Source organism: Procambarus clarkii, chromosome 55 (genome assembly GCF_040958095.1).
Source record: "Procambarus clarkii isolate CNS0578487 chromosome 55, FALCON_Pclarkii_2.0, whole genome shotgun sequence".
Lineage (NCBI taxonomy): Eukaryota > Metazoa > Arthropoda > Malacostraca > Decapoda > Cambaridae > Procambarus > Procambarus clarkii.
The window spans coordinates 30,107,610-30,129,898 of NC_091204.1; positions in this window are offsets into that span (position 1 = coordinate 30,107,610).

Below are 22,289 nucleotides of genomic sequence, written 5' to 3' on the forward strand. Positions count from 1 at the left end.
CCCAGGGTCGCATCCATCAGACCCGTGCACCTCCTCGGGGATTCCCGGGGCCCTTAGACTCGTATCGCTAAGGGTAAGCCCAGGCGGGGTACTGCTAACCGGCACCTAACAAGTCTACCAAACAAACTGCAAAAGCTGAACAACCGGGACGTATTCACGAATGGGGGCGAAGCAGGGGGTACCACCAGACACAAGAGGTCAACACCCTAACTAACAGGGGCAAGGGACACAAAGGCAGACCCCCCTACCAGGCTAAAACAATAAAAGAACAACCCCACAAAAGGATAATATACCCAAGAGGAACAGTGCTGGCTGCTGTAATAGGTGAAAATTAGCTGCGCAGTACCCCGCGCCCCACCGGTGCAAAAAACTACCACTTACCCCAAGGTAAACAAGGTAGGAAAACCCTCAACACTCTGGGCGGTCAATTACCAAGCAGCAAAAGACCATAGAAGTAGACCCTAATGTGACTTGTAACCCCAAACCCCAAGGGCAGTACTTACAGGGCACTCAAGGAAGGTAACCCTAAGCACATGCAGCCTGAGTACCTGTGAATACCTCCCAGCTCACAATCCACCTTAAGAGCAGTACTGAACACCAAGCACAGCACAGCAAGAGAATCCAGAGCTGGAGCCACCCGACCGTGCCACTATCACATCATCCTAAGAACTAGTGGTTGGATTACCGGTGTGGTGGGTCTGGAGCACCCCCTTCCCCCTCTTGGGAAGGGTGCAGCTGTGCAGACAAGCATCGCGGCTCGTGTGACGTCATCCTTGAATGCTCGTTTTCATTTGGGGAGTTCTGTCCGCTCGTTTGGCTATTTTTGTTGTTTTAACCAGAATAGGGGTTTGTTTTGAGGCGCTTACCTTTCTTGGTGCCTGTTCTGGTCGATGGTTATCCATATCAGCCTGGATAGCTCCGGGGAGCCGAAGGGGCTCCCCCCCCCCAGAAAAGAGATTAGGAAGGCAAAAAGAAACAATGAAATTTGCATAGCAGGGCAAGCAAAGACAAATCCTAAAGGGTTTTTTCAATTATATCAAACAAAGATTAGGGAAAGGATAGGTCCATTAAAAACTGAGACAGGTCAGATAACTGACAATGACAAAGAGATGTGTAGTAATTGTAATAAATATTTTATCTCTGTATTTACTAAAGAAGAACTGAGCATTATGCCTTCAGTCAAACAAGTCTATGTGGGTGGGGAAGAGGACAGGTTGACTAGTTTAGTAGTTACCAGGGAGGATGTTATTAAACAAATAGTGAAACTTAAGCCAAAAAAATCCCCAGGGCTAGACGAAGTGTTTGCCAGGGTGCTTATGGAATGCAAAAAGGAGCTTTGCAAGCCATTGTCTATCATATTTAATAAATCATTAGTCAGGCAGAGTACCAGAGTCGTGGAGGGTTGCTAATGTGGTACCAATTTTCAAGAAAGGAGATAAATCACTTGCGTCAAACTATCAGCCAATTAGCCTAATGTCTATTGTGGAAAAGTTACTCGAATCGATAATTGCAAATACTATTCGTCTTCATCTTGAAAAACATAAATTAATAAATGATTCATATCGTGGTTTTACAAATGGCCGTATATGTTTAACAAATTTGTTATCTTTTATTCCGGCAAAGTGGGGGCAGTTGGTAGTGTTTGTAATGTTGTGTACCTTGACTTTAGCAAAGCTTTTGATACAGTGCCACATGAAAGACTGATTAAAAAGATAGAGGCTCATGGTATTAGGGGTGCTATATTAAGTTGGATTAGGGCATGGCTTTACCAAAGGAAACAGAGAGTTAGTATAAATGGAGTTAAGTCAGAGTGGGAAAATGTTGTAAGTGGAGTGCCTCTAAGCTCTGTCCTGGGACCTCTGTTATTCATAATGTATATAAATCATTTAGATTTAGGTTTGAGCAGCAATATTTGCAAATTTACCGATGACATAAAAATCAGAAGGGGAAATAAACATGGAAAAAGACTCACTATCACTTCAAGATGATCTAAATAGGGTTTTAAAATGGTCAAATGATGGCAGATGCAGTTTAATGCTGACATATGTAAGGTTTTGAGGCTAGGTAATGATGATAGAGTTACAAGATATGAGCTAGATGGTGTTGAGATTTCAAAAGGGATCTGGGAGTTATGATTAGTAAGAATTTAAAACCAAAAAATCAATGCATAAATTTTACAGTATTGACACCGTTACTGAAGTATGGAGTGGCGATTCCAGCTCCATCTATGGGTCTGCACTCCAACTCCCTGGTATTGGGTGCTACGCCATCTGTTGGTGGTGGCGTGGTATCAGTGAACAGCTTTCTGCCTCATGTAGAAGAGGAGGTCGATGATGATGACCTCTGGTGGGAGGCGTATCGAGACCAATGCCATCTAGGTTGTTTCTTCAATTTACAATGTCAATTTCCCGGTGAAAGCGTGTTATCCTAGGGCCACCTAGTATACTGTCTGTCTAGCTAATGACGTTTTATGTTCACAGAAGTGACATATGGATGTGATGGCGTACAGGAGGGCAATTCACCTTGGGCAGAACTAAGTGGCTGCCGTCGGTAAGAGCAGCATGTTAGCTGCTGATGTATGCAGTGTTGTATAGAGTGATGTACCCGGGATTGGCCAGAAAGAGTTACAAAACGACAGTGGTGCGTCTGTTGATAAGTGCTGCTAGTGAGCGACTAGAGGCTTCTGCCAGGGTGCTAGCTACCCCTGTATGTGACTATTTGAGATCCCTGTCAGTGTGTTGCTGAAACCCTCTGCCAGTGTGTATCTGGAGAGTGGAGGTGGGGTATTGGCACATCGTGAAGATACGTTGTGTGTGGACTGGCCCCAATGTGAAGATGAACTCGCCAGTGGTTTGCCATTAGGTGTGGACGAAGTGTACCTGGTGTCACAGTAATCTCTCTAGGAAGAGACAGGCCGAAACAAGCAGTTAAAGTGAGCTGGTTCCTAGTTATCGACACCACCTGGACGGCCGTCGTTCCATATAAATAGAAGCCAGCCGCCACCACGATTCAATAATACCCAAATTTATACCGATCATTAATACTATTAATTAATTATATTAATTAATACCGATCCACAATACCCAAATTTGTAACAAATTAGATGGCAAATTCCTTGGCATTCTCATTGACCACAAGCTGAATTTCCGGGGACACATTCTAAATATATCAAAAAAAGTTTCAAAAACTGTGGGCATTCTTTCTAAGATCAGATATTATGTACCACGCCCTGCCCTGGTGACTCTCTATTACTCCCTTATCTATCCATATCTCAACTATGGTATTTGTGCTTGGGGCTCTACTACCCAAAATCACTTACGTCCTCTATTTACTCAACACAAAGCTGCTATTAGGACAATATCCAACTCTGGCCCCAGGCATCACTCGGTACCCCTACTCAAATCTCTGAATATGTTAGACATTAAGTCACTGCACATTCTCTCATGTGTATTATACATATATAAAATGCTAAACTATAATGCCAATCCTGATCTCAAAAGCTTCATAGAAGGATGTAACAGAACCCATGAGCACCACACCAGAAATAAATACAGTTTTGATATTCCTAGAGTACGACTTAATCAAACTAGAAATGCTCTACAAATCAAGGGGCCCAGAATGTGGAATGACCTTCCCAACCATGTTAAAGACTGTACCTCTCTCAACCAGTTTAAGTTAAAAACGAAGCTATACCTAATAAATTCCCTGTAACCTACCTTACCCTTCTATTGTCAACCAATGTCTGTTTTTTTTTAAGAGCGCTGTTTGTCGACATAATTGTATTTGTGCTGCTTTCATCTATGTTTTCATTCTACTCATTATGCTCAATTAGTATTAAGCTTGTCATTTAAGTTTATCATGCCCGAAACGCTTTGCGTAATAGTGGCTTTAGGCTTTGTATGTACTAGATCTACCTATGAGTCAACCAATCTTTGTAAAAATTTATTGTATGTATGTACCTTACCTAAATAAACATTTTATTTTATTTTTTTATTTTTTTTTAATTACATAATTTATCGGTATTGTACAGCCTGTGATCTCCACCTGGCTGGCCACTGACACCTAAGTAGCTTTCATGTGTCCGGACACCGGCGATAGGATTGTATTATTTAACTTTAAAGAGAGAGATATTTCTTAAAATGTTGTCACATTAACGTCTACATCTTCCTTCCTTCAGACATATAGATTTTAAGGTTAATTAGCATATATGGAAATAAATTACACAATTTATAGGCTGGTGTGAAGGGCTTCACACTCTTAGAGCAAGCCATCAAGAAACTGTACAGTATCAAATGCATATATAATGCTGTACCTCTCTCAACCAGTTTAAGATAAAAACGAAGCTATACCTAATAAATTCCCTGTAACCTACCTTACCCTTCTATTGTCAACCAATGTCTGTTTTTTTTTAAAGAGCGCTGTTTGTCGACAGAATTGTATTTGTGCTGCTTTTTCAGCTATGTTTTCATTTCTTGTTTTCATTCTACTCATTATGCTCAATTAGTATTAAGCTTGTCATTTAAGTTTATCATGCCCGAAACGCTTTGCGTAATAGTGGCTTTAGGCATTGTATGTACTAGCTCTACCTATATGTCAACCAATCTTTGTAAAAAATTATTGTATGTATGTACCTTACCTAAATAAACATTTTATTTATTTAATTTTTTATTTATTTATTCAGATTACTCCTGAGTGATCTACTGAAAAGATCTGTTGGCATATCTCGGTGTGGTAACAGGTTTATGCAGTCTAGCTCATAGTATTCTAGCACCATATTTTATTTGCACATTAATGTAACATAAATTTGATTGTTCATATTGTTTGTTTTGCACACGTTGTATTAGAGCCAAGCCTGGATATTATTTTTTGTTTTGTAATTTGTTTAACGTCATTTTTATTAAGTAAAGTATTTTTAAATGTTTTTTTTCTGTCTTATCCTACAGTTACCTCAGTGAAGACAAATACTGTAGCAGTCTTAACTTTTTTTTTGCTTTTTTGGTTCATGTGACTGGCATTCCATCTGCCCTAGAGAGACTGCACTAACATCCATTTTTCTCGTCATACTGGAAAATGGTTTCGCCAGGATTCGATGAACACTGCTGATGTATTGTGTCCTGAGTGAAAGACACTATTGTAAATACGTGTAGTAATACTTTATTATAATATATATATAATGGTGAAGGTATTTATATATTGGTGAAGGTGTAAGTGTGTATTGTTCATCCACTCCCCCCCCCCCTTTATTCTTTGCACTACTACTTACCACAACCAGTACTTGAATGCTTATCACCAACTTGAGGTTGGATATAGATGAAGAGGTTATGACAGCAAGAACCCGGTTACTGGCCCAAAGTGGCCGTAACAGTAAATGTTCGTAATAATGCAAATTGGACACTGGGATTCATTAATCGAAGCGTTAGTAACAAGACACCTGGTGTTGTTCTTCAGCTATATCTTGCTCTGGTTAGGCTCCATTTAGATTATGCAGTTCAGTTTTGGTCACCGTACTTTAGAATGGATATAAATTCACTTCGACGTGTCCAACGTAAGATGACAAAGTTAATCCTCCAAATTAGAAACCTGTCGTATGAAGAAAGATTAATAAAGCATAAATTGCATTCACTGGAAAGGCGAAGAGTTAGGGGTGACATGATAGAGGCTTACAAGTGGATAACTGGACATAATAATGGAGATATTAATAGGGTATTAAAAGTATCAACATAAGACAGAACACAAAATAGTGGGGTATAAATTGGATAAGTTTGGATTTAGGAAAGATCTGGGTGAATACTGGTTCGGTAATAGGGTTGTTGATTTGTGGAGCCAATTACAGCGTAATGTGGTGGAGGTGGGGGTCACCTTGATTGTTTCAAATGTGGGTTGGAGATGTATATGATTGGGATTGGGTTGTTTTAAATAGGAGATACCTCGTATGGGCCAATAGGCCTTCTGTAGTTACCTTTATTCGTATGTTCTTAAGTTGTAAAATAAATGCACTGTGGGTTAAATCTTTACACGTGGGTTTTACTGAACAACAACTGATTATTTTACACTTATTAACTATGGGAACACACGATTACGTTACAAAATTGTTGAGATTGAGTGATACTCTTCACCAAACATAAACATGAGGGATGAATTGACTATTGGTCCCACACAAATCTTTCTTTAATGCTTACTAGGCGGGGTTTTGCTGCCCCAGCAACACGCTGCGGCTAGCGGCAGCGTATCACGCAGCCAGAGGACAATGACGACAGTGTTCCCTCTACATCAGGTGTTCGTGGTAGGCCTACGATACGCAGAACAGCCTCATCTCCTTCCATACCTACACACAGCTCGAGCACAAGACGACGGAGCCGTGTTTTTGGTGCTCGTGGAGGTGTTGGCGCCAAAACCAAACCCACAGGTTTGCTTGTGTGGGAGGATTGTGACACATTACTCCCACAAATACCAACTTTTGAAGGTACCGATACTGGAATGACATTATTCCGTATACAGGTGACGATATGACTGAAATAGACTATTTCCTGGCATATTTCGATAATGAATTCATGACCCATCTTGTGACTGAGACAAACAGATACGCTCACAGCCTCAAAACCGCCGGCATTTTACCTGCCTCTCACCTGACACAATGGAAGGACTCCCCAACTGATGAAATGTACGTGTTTCTCGCAGTGAACATGATGATGAAATACCACGAAACACGTCATCCAGGATTATTGGAGCAAAGACTGCCTTGTTCCATCCCCAGTGTTCAACAGATACATGTCACGTGATAGGTTCCTGTTGATTCTCAGGTGCCTGCTCTTTGAAAATAATGCAAATGAGGAAAGACAAGACAGACTTTGGAAGGTGCGGAAAGTTTTCAGTGACATGAGAGGCAAGTTCTGTGACTATTTTGTACCAGGACAGAATGTAATGATTGATGAATCGGTTGTACTCTTCAAGGGGCGACTTGAGCTCAAGCAGTACATCCCATCAAAGCGGTACTGATTTGGACTAAAGTTTTTCATGCTATGCGACTGTGAAACTGGTATCGTCATGTACATGATTCTGTATTCAGGTGCAGACGTCGACATACCAGTTCAAGATCCACACGGGTTCTCCGGCAGTGTCGTGAAAACCCTCATGGAACCGTTGCTGAACAAGGGGCATATCCTGTTCACCGACAACTACTATACCAGCCACTATATACAACAACTACTATATACAACAATTCACACCAGTACCATGTTGGACAGTGGCAAAGTCCACTTTCAAACGCGCTTCCCAATACTGTATATAAACCTGATTGTGACATAGACTACAAGGTGAACATGTCCCTATCTTGAGATCTTGAGGTTATCTTACAATGATTTCGGGGCTTAGTGTCCCCACGTCCCGGTCCTCGACCAGGCCTCCACCCCCAGGAAGCAGCCCGTGACAGTTGACTAACTCCTAGGTACCTATTTACTGCTAGGTAACAGGGGCATCAGGGTGAAAAAAAACTCAGCCCATAGTTTCTCGCCGGCGCCCGGGATCGAACCCGGGACCACAGGATCATGTGTCCAGTGTATTGTCCGCTCAGCCACCGGCTCCTGGTGGATAAATGTGGCCTAGTAGATAAATGTAACATGATGCTTGGTGCCGTCGAGTGCGTGCGAAGTCTATGAAGTGGACGAAAAAGTTCTTTTTCCTCCTCATTGATGTTGCAGTGCTCAACTGATTCAACATGTATCTAATAAAGTCAGGCATGAGACCACCAATACGGACATTCAGTGTTGTAGTGTCACAACTGCTCGTCAAGTATGGGAGGGAGGGTTCTGTTGCACCGCGCGGGGTGCCAGCAACAATGCCAGACTGACTGAGGGGTTACGAGATGTTCAGTGTCCACATGCACGAGTATATTCCAGGCTCAGCATCACGGGAAAAGTGTAAACATGCCTGTGTTGTATGCAGGAACACTCATGAAGAGAACAAAAGCGTAAAGATGCATCAGCACCTGGTGCATTAAGTGCAAAGTTGCACTATGCCCCATCAGTTGTTTCACAGCATATCACACTCTCGCAGAGTACTGAGTGTGTTGATGGTGAATGTATATAGTGTGTGATACTGTAGTGTGTAAATATTTTGTAAATATACATATATGAGCAACAGCCGGTGGCTGAGCGGACAGAACACTGGACGCATGATCCTGTGGTCCCGAGTTCGATCCCGGGTACCGGCAAGAAACAATGGGCAGAGCTTCTTTCACCCTGATGCTTCTGTTACCTAGCAGTAAATAGGTACCGGGGAGTTAGTCAGCTGTCACGGGCTGCTTCCTGGGGGTGGAGGCCTGGTTGTCGGAAAATCCGACACCATTTAATAATATATTGCTGCATTGTATAAACAAGTTAACCCATAGAAAATGTAACTTGTAGTGGAATTTCCGTCTATAGAAAACGGGATATCATTACCACATACTATTATAAATTCACCACCTATTATGGTGGGAATTATTCTTAAATACATTAGTCTTTGGACTTTACCATAATAAAAACATCTCATATAAATTAACTTAATTATCAGAATTAAAATAGAGTAAATGTGACCCTTCTATCACTTACTGTCATCTGGACAATGTAGGCCAGTAGCGTCAGTGAGGAGGGAGTGGGCAGCCATTGTTATTGTACTTAGACCAGAGGCATGGGAGCAATTCGGCTCCTGTTAATTTTACTTGGACGAAGTGTTATGGAAACCAAAGGTGTACCATCATCAACACGCTGTCAACAAATACAAGTTAAGTGTTCTGCCAAAACCCATTTATCTATCATTTGTGGCTATTAATGTCATTAGATAGGGTGTGCTGGTTAGAATACGAGATCGCCTCATACAAAAGGTAATTAAGCCTAGGTCTTTATGGTTCCTTGTACAGTGTTTTCTCTGATATAGCTGTCATATATTAGGATTCTGGCTTCATAGCTAGCGCCCTTTTGACAGGTCAAGACGAGGAAGCATGCTTTGTGTACCAGTTACTGGGTGATGGAAGCTACCTCAAAGAGGATAATTTGGTGTCTACATCCTGGTTATACCTGGTGGACTAAGGCCTGCTGTACAAATAAGATAAGGAACCTCTTCAATATATGTAGTTTAATACTGTAGTTTGATTGGCTGCATATATATAAATTTAATATAAACCCCCCTAATGTGTAGAGGATCGATTTGTGAGATTATTGCAGAAATACAGTCCACTTATCTTCATACAAATTGCTATCAAAGTATACAAATTAACGTAAATATAAATTCTATATAAATTCATATAAATTAAATAAATATAAATCTCACAGGTCGGTTCCCACATTATTTGGTCATCTTCGAACCGGATGACAGATTATTGGTCCTATAAACCCACATTATTGGTCATCTGCGAGTCGGATGACAGATTATTTGGTCATCTTAGTACCGGATGAACCAGTTAACCAGTGGATTCATTAAATATACTAGTGCAGTGTGATTTAAACAAAGCCAGTCAAAGACGGCGGCGTTGCCTCGAACGAGTTCACGAGCCCCACTCAGTTCAGTTCAGCCTTATCAGCGGTTTCATGCACACCCACAGATTTGGTGGCGTGTTATTCTGTGAATTGACAGCGCTAATATTGAAGCCAGCCAAATTAGTGGCTGTGTCTTCGCGAGATTGTTCACGGATTTCGTGGTGTTAAATTTCGCAAGAGATTATCTACGAATTTTGTGGACTTTATTTCGCGAGGTCACTAATAATATTTAATACTTCTTGATAATATTAGAAGTTTTATAGAGGCAATTAAGAGGCTATTATCAATAATTGTGTATATTATTTCTCCAAAATAGAGAATTATTTAATATATATTGCACTAGTGTTCACAATATAATATTTACTAATTGCCAACCCACAACAGGGTAGGATATTACCATTGACTAGTTGAACTATTTATTGTTCATCCTAGTCCCATTACCATAGTCTAGTTGTGCTATATTGGACAACCTAGCACCATTAATGAATGGTGCAGACCCTATTTTGGGTGTAAATTTTATCAACTCGAGTTGAGTTGTGTATATATAATAATTTACTTATGATCATTACATCTTTGAGTGATTAATTAGTGTCTATACCATCCTAGGGTGATATAGAAGAGTTAACCTAAAGGTACTTCCATGACACTGGTTTATCACTCAAATCATTAGTGTGTATGATTGTATATATATATATATATATAATGTGTATTAATTTTAAGTGCTAACCTCTAGTAGAGGTAGGATTACAGCCTAGTGAGTGCAGAAATTTTACCCTAGGCTTCCATCAGTGCTTGTTCAGTATTATGAGCGACCCAAGTACAAGTCCCACAAGGCTTCACCAACTAGCCAGTATGGATAATGCAGGGAGAATGAAAAGAACCCTTGCAGGTCTTAAAGGCCACTTAACAAGACAGATCAAGAAATGTGAAGATTTGTCACAACAATCTCAAGTTGATTATGCTGACCTGGAAAGCTATTATCAAGCAGCTGCAGGTAAATTTGAGCAAATCAAATGCCAAATAGCTCTCCTTGTGGGGACAGACTATTGCCATCGATTCATCGGTAGCCCTACTAAATATCAGGGCATAACCATGTTAAACTCTGCAGGAGGTAAATTACTCTCAGGCCCAGTATCAAGCCTGAGGAGACCTATGCCTGCAGATAAACAATACCAGTAGAAATCTAAATTTGTCAGCTGATTATATTTCTCCAGTAGCATTATACTAAGGAGATTACAGCTGACTATACCAACAGAGGTTGATGTTAATATCATCATTTAAAGCTGAAGATGAGTTCATGGGGCCTCAGTGGCAAATCAGTGAACAGTAGCCTAAAACAGCTACAAGTCACTGCGACCAATGTCACTGAACCCACTGCAGTCTCAGAACCATTCTTTACTTTAATGATGAGCTATTCAATCTTCTGAATCAATTAACTAAATTAAACCCCAATAAATCTGATGAGTGATTTGATACATTTATTATTTAATCAAGATGTATTCCATGGGCCTCAGTGTTTATATATCAGTGACCAGTTACCCGAACAAACTTCAAGTTATATCTAATGTCACTGATCTCACTGCAGTCCCTGAATCATACTTGACTGTAGTACTTGATCACATCCAGTCTTCTGGGTTAAATAATATGTAATTAGGCTTGAATTTTAGCCTTTCAAGAGTTAACAGGGAAATGAAATCGCATTAGACTTCTAACCCCTGCAACTCTAGTACGGGACATCTGTCCTGTACGAACAGATGCACAAATGTGTGATTACTAACTACTAACATCAAATTAATCTAATAATTCGAAGGAGGAGTATCGGTGTTCGTCTGTTCTAAATAGGACTTCGACCCATGAGCAGCCCCCGGGGAATTATGTCGGAAAATCCGACACCATTTAATAATATCATACAGGCAGATAATATTGCTGCATTGTATAAACAAGTTAACCCATAGAAAATGTAACTTGTAGTGGAATTTCCGTCTATAGAAAACGGGATATCATTACCACATACTATTTTAAATTCACCACCTATTATGGTGGGAATTATTCTTAAATACATTAGTCTTTGGACTTTACCATCATAAAAACATCTCATATAAATTAACTTAATTATCAGAATTAAAATAGAGTAAATGTGACCCTTCTATCACTTACTGTCATCTGGGCAATGTAGGCCAGTAGCGTCAGTGAGGAGGGAGTGGGCAGCAATTGTTATTGTACTTAGACCAGAGGCATGGGAGCAATTCGGCTCCTGTTAATTTTACTTGGACGAAGTGTTATGGAAACCAAAGGTGTACCATCATCAACACGCTGTCAACAAATACAAGTTAAGTGTTCTGCCGAAACCCATTTATCTATCATTTGTGGCTATTAATGTCATTAGATAGGGTGACCCGGTTAGAATATGAGATCGCCTCATACAAAAGGTAATTAAGCCTAGGTCTTTATGGTTCCTTGTACAGTGTTTTCTCTGATATAGCTGTCATATATTAGGATTCTGGCTTCATAGCTAGCGCCCTTTTGACAGGTCAAGACGAGGAAGCATGCTTTGTGTACCAGTTACTGGGTGATGGAAGCTACCTCAAAGAGGATAATTTGGTGTCTACATCCTGGTTATACCTGGTGGACTAAGGCCTGCTGTACAAATAAGATAAGGAACCTCTTCAATATATGTAGTTTAATACAGTAGTTTGATTGGCTGCATATATATAAATTTAATATAAACCCCCCCTAATGTGTAGAGGATCGATTTGTGAGATTATTGCAGAAATACAGTCCACTTATCTTCATACAAATTGCTATCGAAGTATACAAATTAACGTAAATATAAATTATATATAAATTCATATAAATTAAATAAATATAAATCTCACAGGTCCGCTCCCACACTGGTCAAAGACTGGACCGTGGGGACACTAAGCCCCGAAATCATCTCAAGATAACCTCAATATATGATACATTGGAAATATGTGCAAGATATGAGAACACATTTGTGATGCATGTAACACAATGTCTTCAGACAGTACGGATGTTCTACTGCCATAATATTGTGTAAGTGTTCATTATACATAGGATTGGCAAGAAAAAACAAAAGAAGTGTATTTGGAACTGTGCACAAAAAATTAATAAAAATATATATGTGGCAACTCGTGCATCTTGAACCTGGCGCGCTACTGCCCCCCCCCCCCTAACCCTCCCCCCCTCTCCCCCTCACCCCCCCCCCCCCCCGGGAGTCTACGCCACAGGTGACCAGCAAATAGTGATTTTGAGTTTATTTTTACATTTCTGTAATCAGGGAACAGTATTTAACACATTAACACATTTAAAAAAAAAATCCCAAGATTTTATTTCCTGTGCACAGATGGGGTGTAATATTTGGAGGCCGAGCAGCACAGTGGTTAATCCGCGTAATACATACAGTACATATACGATGGGAGTAACTGTAATGAAATCGCGCAATACATACATATGCAGTTTCTGTTCAATATGCAACCCCTGTTCTGAAACTCTTCTTGGACAAATGTAATTTGTCCTTGCCCTTTTGGCCAAGGACTGTCTAGAAGGTAACGATCTCCCAACCAAGAAAGCAAATACTCCCATTGCAGAATATGAAATAGTAGACGGGGTACTATACCACATTATGGAGACCCCAACTATATCAGTATATCAACTATTTATCCCCGACGCCCTAAGAAATGCGGCGTTAAAACTGGTCCACTCTTCCAAGATTGCAGGTCATCCCAGGACTTACAAATCGTTCATGCGGGCTAAACAATCATTTCATTTCCCGGGCTTGCTGTCTTATACGGCAAAATTTGTAAGGGAATGTGAACCCTGTCAACGGCATAAGGGGAGTACGCAGGTGCATGCTTCCCTCCAACCCTTCCACGAAATTCATGAACCACTAGCTAGGCCAGTGAAGAGCAGGGGTGCCATAGGCACAATCAGAGAACACTGTATAAACATCAGAGGTCCACGGTTGTTTAACACCCTCCCAGCGAGCATCAGAAATATTGCCAGAACAACCGTGGACATCTTCAAGAGGAAACTAGACTGTTTCCTGCGAGGAGTACCGGACCAACCGGGCTGTGGTGGGTATGTGGGCCTACGGGCCGCTCCAAGCAACAGCCTGGTGGACCAAACTCTCAAGTCGAGCCTGGCCTCGGGCCGGGCTTGGGGAGTAGAAGAACTGACAGAACCCCATCAACCAGGTATTAAGGTAGGTAATAGGGTTGGGGCTGACCTAATTGACCTACACAATAGTTATACTGGGCATAGGTATGTGTTAGTGTTAGTGGATCATTTGTCAAGGTTCACGACCCTTATCTCGTTGGAGAGGAAAGAGCCAGAGACAGTGGCAGAAGCATTCCTCCATAAATTTGTTTGTATATTTGGCCCCGGAAAACCCTGGTTACAGGTCGAGGATCTGAAATTCTAAACTAATTATTTGCTAAGGTATGTACCTTGGTGCAGACCAACTCAGCCTTAACAGCTGCGTTCCATCCCCAGGCCAACGGAATGGTTGAACGTATGAATCGTCCAATCAAGGATACCCTGGCCATTCTATGTAGTTCTGATCCCTTGGGGTGGGTGTCAAGTTTACCATATGTCCAAATGGCTATCAATACAGCTGTTCACAAAAGCATTAACACCCAACCGATGTTCTTGTTTACCGGATATTCCTGTAATTTCACGTCGGGCTTGATAAATAATCACCAGGTTCATTATGGGGAAGATTACCCCTCTTCAGTGGTGCAGAAGATGCATGGTGCCTGGAGAGCGGCCGCTGAAGCCTCCAGGCAGGCCCAAGTGAAGTATGCTTACTATTATGACAGAGAGGTCAAGCCAATGAAAATACAGGAAGGCTCCATTGTGTTATTGTTGTCTGAAAATAACCAATGGGGCCAGAGTAGAGCCTTGCAGGATAGGTGGAAGGGACCATACAGAGTGATTCGAAAGACTGGCCCCGTAAATGTCTTAATCAAACACATTTATAATAGGGAGCAGAAATTGATCCATGGTAATAAATTAAAAATATTCCACCCCAAAGAAGAATTACACTTGCCCCATGCAGAGCTAGACAATCAGGATACCAATGAGGCCACAGAAGAGGAAAGTGACCCCCTGTTAGAGTTGCTGAGTGGACATGTTAGACCTACCCATGCAATGCAGACCAGATCGAAAACTAGACTCGATCCACCCTAGGTGGCCAGTCTCTACTATCCAAATGTATTGTTGTATATTATGTTTAGCTAGTTAGGTAAGGCACCGCTACAACTCTATGCACTTGTCGTTGTTGGTCTGCCTGTTTTGTAAATCCCTTCAGGGATGATTTTATGAGTTGTGACCATGGAGACCCCACTTATGTTTGTCTTGACCCTCAACAGACTGTTGGCACCTGTCTCTGGACACTCAAAAAAGGTGACACCCCTAGGGTCAACACTTGCATCAGAGGAGCTTCAGCATATTTCAACAATCCTAAGTATTGTAGTACAGGTTGATGATAATGTGTGGTGTCCTAGAGAACATAAAGGTACAGTGTTTTTGAAAAATAGACGAGATAACAGGAATGTGCCAAGGGAAGTGAAAATTCAGATGAGAAAAAGTTGCCCTAGCGTTTCCAGTGCAGAGAAGAACATTCAAGATGGCCGCCAGCAAGAGGAAAAACAAAACAGAGCTTGATTTTGCGGGATTCAATGAAGAAAGCATTGATATAAGCAGTCTACATAACAAGTTGGTAAAATTAGATACTATAGTGAACTCTTACGTAGAAATAATTAGTAAATTGACAGAAAGTAATGACCATTTGAATAGCAAAGTTTTATGTCTTGAGGGTTTAGTGAAAAACTTGTGCAAGGATAAAAATCAATTGGAAACAAATTGCAAAGCCATGGAAGAAGAAAATAAACTCTTAAAAATAGCTTTGGAAGAAGTTAAAGTAAATTTAAACATAAATGACTACAATAGGTTAGGTAAGGAAATTCAACAGGAGAAACAGCTTTTGTCAGCACAGATGGAGGAAGTTACGCAGGGAATAGAACAGTGCAAGAAAGATATGCAACTCACCTATGCACAAGTGGCCAAGGAGAAGGAAAGAATTGAAGAAGCAGTAAAGGAAGCCAAACACTGCAGCAACCAAGATAAAACAAACATTCGGCTGGAAGTAAGAAAGAAATTGGCATCTAACCCGAAGTTGGTGCAAAACACAGTTGATCGGAGTAAGTCCCTGATAATTTTTGGTTGCAAAGAAAAGAAGATAACATCTAGGTCAGAAAGAGCTGTAGAAGAAGCGAAAGTAGTTGATAAAATAGTTGACCTCGTGGAAGGTCTTACTACCATAGAGAATGTGTGCGACTACAGGAGAATAGGCAGGTATGTAAAAGGGAAAGATCGACCTTTGAGGATCACCCTAAATGGTGCCAGACAGATGGAAGAAGTACTAAATAATGCTAGAAAATTACAAAGTGATGAGGAAGGGAAAGTATGGTCGTTAAGACGAGATCTTTCAAAAGAGGACAGAGAGAAGCTGAAACTGAACCTCGCCGAGGCAAATCGTTTAAATGAGAGCAGGAATGAAGAAGAAATCAATTCTTTTTTCTACAAAGTGATAGGGATAGGCAGACCAGTAAAGTGGTACATAAAGGTAAACCAACAAAATCAATAGAGAGAGGGGGGGGACAAGTTCCTGAAGATTGCATACACCAACATAGATGGAGTAAGATCAAAGATACTGGAGTTAAGTTTATTTATTTATTTATTTATTTATTTATTTATGCATATACAAGAATGTACATAAGGAATGTGAGGATACAAATATGGTAATTACAGTCTTGTAAAGCCACTAGCACGCGCAGCGTTTCAGGCAGGTCCTTAATCTAAGAAAATTTTAAGGAGGTAAATACTTGCAAAATTTATAGACAAAAAAATGATAACAGATTACATGGAATGAAAAAAAAGATGAGAGAAAATTATAGGTACAGTATATTAAAGCACATAGGTAGTGATATAATATAGGTGATATAGGTAATAAGTGATATAATACAGCTGCAGACACCAGACATTGTTGCACTCACGGAGACCAAACTTGAAGATGCTATTTTAAATGAGGTCATATTCCCAAGGGGCTACTCAATTTGGAGACGGTACAGAAAAATCAGGAAAGACGGTGGCGTTGCTCTGCTGGTGAAAGAACACCTAAAGGTGAACGAAATAATGACTGCCAATCCACAAGAAGTTGACATAATAGCACTAGAGATCTGCCATGAGGATGATAAACTAATGATCATAAATGCATATAGTCCACCGCCAAGCAGCACATGGTCAAAGAAGGAGCTAGATAGTAAACGAGAAGGTCTTATAACAATAATGAGAGAGATTATAGCGAGAACGGATAACGATAGATCACGACTGTTGATAGTCGGTGACTTCAACTTGAAATCCATAGACTGGGAAGCATATGAAGCTAAAACAGAAGATTTTTGTACCTGTAGATTAGTAGACCTCATCCTGGAAACATTCTTGTATCAACATGTTAAACAAGCTACGAGGATGAGGGAAGGGGACGTTCCCTCCATGCTAGATTTGATATTTACCAGGAAGGAGGAAGAGATATTTGATATTCAGTACCTTCCTCCCTTGGGTAAAAGTGACCATGTCTTTTTGGGAATAAAATATGCAATGCGTTATAATCTGGAAGAAAATAAGGAGGTTGAAGCAGTTGAAAAACCAGACTTCAAGAGAGGACATTATGGCGACCTCAGAATTTTTTTTAGTGAGTATAATTGGACAGACTTGATGCTAGGCAAGGAAGTGAATGAGATGTATGTCAAGTTTTGTGAAATATATAAAAATAAAAAATAAAATAAAATGTTTATTTAGGTAAGGTACATACATACAATAAATTTTTACAAAGATTGGTTGACTTATAGGTAGAGCTAGTACATACAATGCCTAAAGCCACTATTACGCAAAGCGTTTCAGGCATGATAAACTTAATTGACAAGCTTAATACTAATTGAGCATAATGAGTAGAATGAAAACAAGAAATGAAAACATAGATGAAAAAGCAGAACAAATACAATTATGTCGACAAACAGCGCTCTTTAAAAAAAAAAAAAAAAAAAAAAAAAAACAGACATTGGTTGACAATAGAAGGGTAAGGTAGGTTACAGGGAATTTATTAGGTATAGCTTCGTTTTTAACTTAAAAAAATGATAAAATGAAAATGATATATGATAAAGGCACAAATTTTTTTATACCAAAACAGAGATGCAGAACTAGGAAACAGGATTGGTTCAATAGAAATTGCGAGAGGGCCAGAGATCAAAAGACACAAAAATGGAATCAATACAGGAAGAGGCCGAACCCCCAAACATACCAGCGATACAAAGATGCAAGAAACAACTACACGGCAGTGAGGAGAGAGGCAGAAAGAAATTTTGAAAAAGGGATTGCAGACAAATGTAAAACAGAACCAGGTATATTCTATAAATTCATAAACAACAAATTGCAGGTAAAGGATAATATTCAGAGGTTGAAAATGGGAAATAGATTCACGGAAAATGAAAAGGAAATGTGTGAAACACTAAACGAAAAGTTCCAAAGTGTGTTTGTACAAAATGAAATCTTTAGGGGAACCAGACAATAAGAATTCCAGAGAACAACATAAAGCACATAGAGGTGTCTAGAGACGAAGTGGAAAAAATGCTCAAGGAGCTAAATAAGAACAAAGCAGTTGGTCCAGATGGAGTTTCAACATGGGTTCTGAGAGAATGTGCACCTGAGTTCAGCATTCCACTTTAACTGATTTTTCAGGCATCCCTGTTTACAGGAGTTGTAGCTGATGTGTGGAAAAAGGCTAACATAGTTTCAGAACAACAAAAGTGGAAACAGGAAAGACCCCCTTAATTATAGACCTGTATCATTGACAAGTGTAATAGTCAAAATATTGGAAAAAATAACTAAAACTAAATGGGTAGAACACCTGGAAGAAAACGATATAATATCAGACAGACAATATGGTTTTCGATCTGGAAGATCCTGTGTAACGAACTTACTCAATTTTAATGATCGAGCCACAGAGATTTTACAGGAAAGAGATGGTTGGGTTGACTGCATCTATCTGGACCTAAAAAAGGCTTTCGACAGAGTTCCACATAAGAGGTTGTTCTGGAAACTGGAACATATTGGAGGAGTGACAGGTAAGCTACTAACATGGATGAAAAATTTCCTAACTGACAGAAAAATGAGGGCCGTAATCAGAGGCAAGGTATCGGATTGGAGGAATGTCATGAGTGGAGTACCACAAGGTTCAGTTCTCGCACTGGTAATGTTCATTGTCTACATAAACGATCTACCAGTGGGAATACAGAATTATATGAACATGTTTGCTGATGATGCTAAGATAATTGGGAAGATAAGAAACCTAGATGATTGTCATGCCCTTCAAGAAGACCTGGACAAAATAAGTATATGGAGCAACACTTGGCAAATGGAATTTAATGTGAATAAATGCTATGTTATGGAATGTGGAATAGGAGAACATAGTCCTCACACAACCTATAAATTATGTGAGAAATCTTTAAAGAATTCTGACAAAGAAAGGGATCCAGGGTGGTTCTAGATAAAAAAACTCACCTGAGGACCACATTAAGAACATTGTGCAAGGAGCCTATGCTACACTTTCTAACTTCAAAATTGCTTTTAAATACATGGATGGAGAAATACTAAAGAAATTGTTCACAACTTTTATTAGACCAAAGCTGGAATATGCAGCGGTTGTATGGTGCCCATATCTAAAGAAGCACATCAACAAACTGGAAAAGGTGCAAAGACATGCTACTAAGTGGCTCCCAGAACTGAAGGACAAGAGCTACGAGGAGAGGTTAGAGGCATTAAATATGCAAAAACTAGAAGATAGAAGAAAAAGAGGCGATATGATCACTACGTTCAAAATAGTAACAGAAATCGATAAAATTGATAGGGAAGAATTCCTGAGACCCGGAACTTCAAGAAGAGGTCATAGATTTAAACTAACGAAACAAAGCTGCTGGAGAAATATACGAAAATTCACTTTTGTAAACAGAGTGGTAGATGGTTTGAACAAGTTCAGTGAGAAGGTGGTGGAGGCCAAAACAGTCAGTAATTTCAAAGCATTATATAACAAAGAGTGCTGGGGAGACGGGACACCACGAGCGTAGCTCTCATCCTGTAACTACACTTAGGTAATTACATCATAGTGTGGAGGGCCTGCAACCGACCAACATGCGGAACACCCAACGGATAGCCCCTGGACAGCCACACACTGTTCTGTTCGGACAGAACAGACCACAGAGGGAGGTGGAGGAGAGGTAGGGCTAGTCTTTGTAATAAGATGAACATACACCAAGAAGAGGAAGCCAGTAAGAAGCAGAAGAACGAAGAGGAAAGAAATGAGGAATAATGGTCCTGCACCTCAATGAAACTGAAAGAAAAGGTACAGGGTAAAGTACGGCCTTTAGTTTTAAAGTTACCATGGAATACTGGGTGTCACGTACCCAGGAGTCTCCCTTTTGAGTTCCCTTATGGTTGTCAAGTGACCATCATAGTCGTTAGTGTGTCTCGACTTGGGTTTTCCCTTGTAGACCACGGGTACAGTCAAATCAAGAAGGAGATATGTGTCAACAGTGTGGCATCTTGTTGTGACAGTATGTCACCTGAGTGACAGCCAGGTTTTGGCTCAAGTTACTCAAACTAACAGATGTCAGTAACCTAAGGTATGATCCAGAAGGGTTCTACCAGTTGCAGCCACGTCTACGCCTGCAATCCAAGAGCTTAAGTCTACAGCATGCATACCTCCCTCATATTCCCCTCCGTTGGTCTGGTGAGTCTTGACAGGTCAAGCGGGACAGTTCTGGAAGTTACCCAGAAGGTGTGATGCTTGTTGTAAGTTGCAGTGTCTCCTGCTGTGTCGAACAAGTAGAGCAATCACCACTTGTGTCTTTAGTTAAAGGATACATTGTTTGTTTCATTTAACTAGCTAGTAGCCCCACTTGAATGGTTACATTTTGTCTGAAGTACTAAGAAAAATTTACGTAAATTCTTCAAATTTACATGAATTTTTCTTTTCTCCCTGTCCCCCCAGGAAGGAAAATTATGTAAGAGAGAGAGACCCTTGTGTAGGGAGAAATAGCAGTGTTAAATGTTGAAAACCAGTCTGGTACTTTTACTCCTGCAGATATACAGAGCATCATCTTAGCAGGTAATCTCCTAAAAACCAATGTAACAAAACTAATAAAACATTTAAAAAACAGATTCAATGCAAGAAAATATAGAGAAACAACAGTGTTAAATGTAGAAAAACAGCTTGGAACCCGCCAAACACACACCGAAACTACGATGTTGGTACAACGTTCAAACAAGTTTTAACACCTAACCAGTTATACAACCAGTATAGCACGTTGTAACAACGTTCTAATACGTCACAAACACGTTAAGCCAAGATGTAACAACTTTATTACAAGTTGTAACAAGCGGAAAATAGAAACAGTTGCGATTTGTGTTTCCAGGGAACATTATAGGACATATAAATGAACTATTGGGAAATGTGTATGACATGTACAGGGATGAGACATTACTGGAACTGGGCAGGAAGCACATGGGTAAGGCCTCCTTCATTCACTTGGGAGAGGGAGGCAGTGAGGATAAGATCAATATCTTGGATAGTCTCCCACAAATACGATAAGTGCAGTAATATAGATGTTTATAGCGGTGCTTCCCTTCTTGTATAAGTTAGAGATAGGAATTTGTAGAAATAAGGATTTTAGAACCCTGTGTGTAGAGCGAGTAGTGTGTTGTTAATTCAGATACCTGTGTTCAGCTGTGTGTCATATGGGGTTATCCACATTTACTGTGTACATCCATCTGTGTATTGTGGTCAGAGTAGTGTATTGTTAAAACCCATGACCTTTGTAGTGACCCAAGAGGAGTGGAAGGGAGAAATGACCTTAAGTCCCAGTTTGTAGAGGCCTATTCCGTTGTGTAGTCCCTTGAGCCAGTGGTCTCCTGAGGTGTGTATTGGTGGAAAGGAATCTTCCTTCCCCTTTTGTCTGTATCAATCCTGTGATGTATCCAAATAGCCCTTCCCCCCCCCCTGTTCTAATCAGTGTGAGGAAATCGGGTATTTAAAAAAAAAACGCTTTTGTAAAATTGTACCCTAAGGCGTATTTCTTGTCCCATGTAGTTAGAACTGGTGATTATTGCTATATAGATCCCTGCACTTCCATTATTTATAAGAAAGTGAGAGCGGGTGTTGTTAGCGATACTCTAGGGTACGGCTTTCCATCCCGTACCTTACACCACCAAGAACTGACATGTTTAAAAGTGATTAAAACTAGAGACCCCCGTGGAGAGTATATCTTTGCCTGCTTCAGAGTCAAAGGTAGCGAGGCTGTCCAGACTGTGGGAGCAGTATACAGAATTCCTAACACGGATGTGTCTGAATTCAACTCTAACTTTAGAAATCTAATCCTAGAGAACAGACTGAACAAAAACCATTTAATAATTTCTGGGGATTTTAATATTGACCTCTGTGAGCCTGATAACCCTCCTGCTGCTAGTTTCCTCAACTGTGTGAATTCCTGCTTCCTCATACCCTTAATCACTAGACCTACTAGAATCATTAATAGTACTGCCAAAGCTCTTGATCACATCTGGACCAACATAACCTCTCCGCTTACTTCAAGGATAATCACTGAAAGAACCACTGACCATTACCCCACGTTTCTCCTAACCAAC